Raw genomic sequence first — 5769 nt, 5'->3', positions numbered from 1 at the left:
TAGAAAAAGTGAACTTGAGTTGTGGTAAAGTTTTTCTGTGCCCACGACGGGTATCGAAACCTGGTATTTAGCGTTTATAAGCCTTCAGATATACCGTTGCCCCACTGGAGAGTGGGCTGTTTTTAGTGCAAAGCTACTCAATGGGTTGTATGCATTCTATCTACCGTAGAGATACGAACCCTTGAACCAAGCACAGCTTGAATCAATTTTAGAAATCACTCTAGGCTTCTCTTTATAAAATACAAAACCAAATATCAATCGGCGGTGATATTTTCCTCTTTGAAAAAAAAATCGCTTCTAAAGCTGATATCACATCAGTATTTTAAATATTTGTCTTTACAAGAGGGAATCCTCAATAACCGCGGCACGATTAAATTAAATTAATCTGTGACACTGTTTTGTTTTGTTTTTCCTTTTTATTGGCTATATTTTTGTGCACCCGATTCGATTTTATTACTTATTAGGATCTCTGCCAGCTTACTCCCAATTTTAGGCAGAATTAGGGTAAATTAACCTATGAGACCTTGGGCGTGATCAAATATATCAATCGAAAGAGTTAGACCTCTTAAGTCCAAAACTGTAATTAGATCTCAAAAGATGATGGAACTATGGACTAAAAGTTTGTGCTTAAAAAAAACAACAACCTCAGAGCCGTTTTATGAGCCGATATGTTGCGGCTGAAAATAAACTGCCAGAGGAAGTGCTAATTTCAAGGTATTTAAAGTTTTTACAATATTAGTCCTAACCGAGTAAAGTTTCTTTGTTTTTTAAATATCTTATTTTGTTTAATAACCTTAGTAGATAATTATTAAAGCGTTAACCAACAACAACAAATCAGTAAAAAAAAACAAAAAATCCCGAAGGCCTCAGTGACGTAAATCAGAATATTCAAAGATCATTCTGTTTGGGTAACAAAAAAATAGGCTCAAAGCTCGCAACTAAAAATACTTTAATTCCATTATCCTCCACCAGTTTATACCGTCTTTTAATTTTACTGTTTCTCTTTAATTATTTTTTAATAAATAAAATAAAATCAATTATTGATATTCTAAACAGTGAGAATATTTTACTAACCTTTCTGACCTTAGCTTCAAGAAGTAAAACCACTGTTAGTGTTAACTGCTCCTTGTCCTTCCACCTACTAATGATCATCACCAATTATCTTCACCTGTGGCGACGCCTACCTCCTCATGACTTTGAGTGGGCGTTACCACTGCTCTTTGTTTCCTCACTATCACTGACCTACTCACCGGGATAATACTAACAAATTATCTAATCAATAATTCCAACACAATCACATGAATACGACTGATTCTTCAGTAAAAGTATTATAAAAAAAAACGTGACGAAATGGGAGTCTCTTAATGCTGAAAAAAGACAACTTCTACTGTCCGCAGACTGGTGAAGTAATTCAAAATAAACTCTGTCAAATAAACCTACATCCGAGACAACGTTATATCAGCAAGGTGTATAGCAAACGAGCGAGCATGCGCAGAACAAGTAGTAAGTGTTAGTATAATGTTTATCTAAAACTAGTACAATAATAAACTTGAAAATCAATTGTATTAAAATATATTTTATGCGCATCGACAATAGGAAGTCGGGTTCAAGTAGAAAGGTGCCCGACATGGCGTGGTGATTAGGGCATTCTTCTCATAACCTGTGGGTCACGAGTTCGAATCCCGTCACCGAACATGCAGCCCAACAGTTGACGTTAGATGGAGCTGCCTTTCCTCTAGTTTATAACTTCTAAATTAGGAACGGATAGCGTACATAGCCCTTGAACAGCTTTGTACGAAATTCACAAAACAAATCATACCGATAAAGAAGAATTCTTGGATTGTTCTTTAAAGGCGAGTGATGACTCAAACATAAACAATCAATTTATGAATAATTAGGAAAAGTTACCTGAAAAAATCATAAATAGTAGACTCATAAATCAACTTGAAACTAAATCAATACTCCATTAGTAGACTCATAAATCAACTTGAAACTAAATCAATACTCCATTAGTAGACTCATAAATCAACTTGAAACTAAATCAATACTCCATTAGTAGACTCATAAATCAACTTGAAACTAAATCAATACTCCATTAGTAGACTCATAAATCAACTTGAAAGTAAATCAATACTCCATTAGTAGACTCATAATTTACATTGAAACTAAATCAATACTCCATTAGCAGACTCATAAGTTACCTTGAAACTAAATCAATACTCCCGGAAATACAAGATGGCTTCCGAAAAGCAAAACAAACAACAGATCATCTCATAAGATTAACGGAAGACATAATACACGGCTTTAATAAAAAACAATGTATAGTCGGACGATTTCTAGATTTTGAAAAAACATTCGCTAAAGTATGGCACAACGGACTCAGATACAAACTGTCCAAATTGGGACTCCCCATAGAAAGTGTTCGCTGGGTTTCTAACTTCCTGGACGATAGGAGCATCAGAGTGAATGTTGAGGGCACAGTGCTGCACTCCGGAGGCGGGTGTCTCTCAATGAGGGGTACTTGGCCCTACACTGTTTATCACGTATGTCAGCGACATGCCTCTCAAAGACCCAAACCACACTTTTTGTTCACAGTTCGGAGATGATGTTCCAATCTGGAAGAGTGCCCATACCCAACAACAGCAACATACAACCACTACTAAATATACAACTACTACTAAATATACAACATACGACATACAACATACAACTACTACTAAATATACAACATACGACATACAATATACAACCACTACTAAATATACAACATACGACATACAATATACAACATACGACATACGATATACAACATACGACATACAATATACAACATACGACATACGATATACAACATACGACATACAATATACAACATACGACATACGATATACAACCACTACTAAATATACAACATACGACATACAACATACAACTACTACTAAATATACAACATACAATATACAATATACAACCACTACTAAATATACAACATACGACATACAATATACAACCACTACTAAATATACAACATACAATATACAATATACAACCACTACTAAATATACAACATACAATATACAACCACTACTAAATATACAACATACGACATACAATATACAACATACAATATACAACCACTACTAAATATACAACATACAATATACAACAACTACCAAACATACGACATACAATATACAACATACAACCACTACTAAACATACGACATACAATATACAACATACAACCACTACTAAACATACGACATACAACATACAATATACAACCACTACTAAATATACAACATACAATATACAACCACTACTAAATATACAACATACAATATACAACCACTACTAAATATACAACATACAATATACAACCACTACTAAATATACAACATACAATATACAACCACTACTAAATATACAACATACAATATACAACCACTACTAAATATACAACATACAACCACTACTATTATAGAAATAAAAGTGTACTACAATAAGCGGAGAACTGAAATAAATGCGTCCAAAACACGAGTCATATTATTTACAAATCGTACAAAAACAATCAAATTAATACCACAGTTACATCTAGACGGGACAGGTAGAAACATCAGCAAAATTCTTAGGGATTACATTTGACTCAAAATTAAACTGGATACCACACATTAAAAGCAGAATTTCCAAAAGAACGAGCTACCTTAGGAGTCTGACTGGCAACAAACAAGGAGCTTCACCAGAAAACATTGAAAATTTACAGAACATACACAAGACCACTCGTAGAATATGCCTGTATAACATGAATCAATGTATCAAAAACACACATCAACAAACTACAGTAAATACAAAACTATATTTTAACGAAAGCATATAGAGTCCCACGATCAACAAACTCAGTATTTCTACACAACTATTCAAACATGCCAACTCTATCAGACAGATTCCTGGATAACTCGCTTCAATATTATAAGAAAAATATTAATAAAAATGAACTGATGATCAAACTAGAGTTACATAATACATGATAAACCAAGCCCTAAGTACCTCTCACCTCTAAACATCATAACTAAGAAACTTACAGAACAAACAGTGTTGGTTAACTGAATCCTAGACACAAACGTCGCTCTATTTTAAAATGGTTTTGTATGTAACAATAGGATTATGTGTTTGTGTATATGACTGCTAAGTGGAACTGTATTGTGAACACGGACTAATAGTGCGATCATACATACGTGAAGCTAGTGAAAATATACAAGTTAATATTACTCCGCGTATTGGACGTGGCAAGAAAATGGTATGCTAATTAAAAATGTTGACAATGGACAAAATTTAACATATTGTGAGTAATACAAGAACAATGTAACAAGGATTATTACCTTGGATTCAGTAACAGAGAGGGAGGAAGAGATCTACGCTGAACCTGACCCTCCCTGGTCCGAATCCCGAAAAAGATGAGAAATAGTTTTCATTGGAAAAGAACTTAATAAGTTGTGTCATCGAGGTTAGGCTTAAGTTGATTTGAGACACAAGTGTCTTTAAACGTGAATTTAGACTGAAACTATTTTTTAGGTTTAAAGAATAAATACTTATGTTCAAGACTTCAAATGTAGAGTATGAATACAGATGCTTATTTATAGGATCCACTACTAGAGGGCTTCAACCTCGAGTACAAGAACTTTAACCTAGCGTCATTTTCTACCACCAAGAACCAAACGAATACTGAGCGTGAAATGTTCAGCCAGTGTTTGTGGCTTCTCTAAATAAACCATACTTTAATATTCCGTTGTTATTACTTCTTAATTTTATAATTGTACTTTTATTATAGAGATTGTTTTGTATTGTTAGCTTGGTATATGGATTTAGTACTAACAAAAATTTCCTAAGCTGGCCGAAACTCACGAGATATTATTGGGATTACGGAAAACATACTTCTACGTTACTATATAAACCGTGTTAGTCTCTCGTGAAAACAACTATTCAACTGAATGTATTACGGTTAATTGATTTTCAAACAAGAGATGGCGCCACCTTACAGGATTAAAGATATTCAAAAACAATGAAAGAATTAAACAACTCAGTTATATTATAAAAACTATTCGTTATTAGGGAGGAAATTAAATTTTGCATTTTAAATTTGTTTTAAGTATTTCAGTAAGCTCTAGTTTATAATTCGCCGAATGTATATACAGCGAATAAGGATATTCATACTTAATTGTCTATAAAGGCAGGTTGGCCATAGAGTTTTTTGTAGTTTCCCCTTATTTTTAATTACAATTAATTAATTATTTATTAATTGATATTTTAGGTTTCCAGCAACTCTTCTAGTAGAAACTTTACATCAAACGTGGATACTGGTCATGAAGTGCCTTATTTAATCTTTTCTAAAATAAGATTATTCATTATTTACGAAATACTTTTCTTAGATCTCACAACTAGAGCGCCATCTGTATTAATCGTTTTTAAAACACGACGGTAGTCGCAAAATATCTATCGTTTCTTGCACTGGTTTTAGTATTATCAACCTTGTATATTATGCTGCCATCTAGGAATAAAAATATAAATTATGTCGCTCAGTATGAACTTTCAATTTGTGATATAAATAAATTTATGAATGTTTCTTTGCTATTATTAGCATTCACGAACCGAAACTTTGAACTTTTTCATGATTGTTGAAGGAATTGATGGTGTTGATGCATCATCTTTTTACATACATAACAGTGAGAATAGTAGGACTAGGGGACACAAATATAAATTTTGGCAAGGTAGG

The 5769-nt window shown here is 33.1% G+C and overlaps 1 protein-coding gene across 1 annotated transcript in view; it reads right to left on the bottom strand.

The window, feature by feature from the left end:
• LOC106473142 overlaps nt 1-1229 on the bottom strand; it is a 26979-nt gene extending 25750 nt beyond the window's left edge. The window contains exon 1 of the mRNA XM_013933822.2: nt 1075-1229. The gene's annotated coding sequence lies outside the window, so the exon portion shown is untranslated. The remainder of the gene's footprint in view (nt 1-1074) is intronic.
• Nucleotides 1230-5769: the final 4540 nt, after the last annotated feature.

The sequence above is a fragment of the Limulus polyphemus genome, unplaced genomic scaffold (genome assembly GCF_000517525.1).
Source record: "Limulus polyphemus unplaced genomic scaffold, Limulus_polyphemus-2.1.2 Scaffold5920, whole genome shotgun sequence".
Taxonomy (NCBI): domain Eukaryota; kingdom Metazoa; phylum Arthropoda; class Merostomata; order Xiphosura; family Limulidae; genus Limulus; species Limulus polyphemus.
This window is presented reverse-complemented; position numbering and strand designations above follow the sequence as displayed.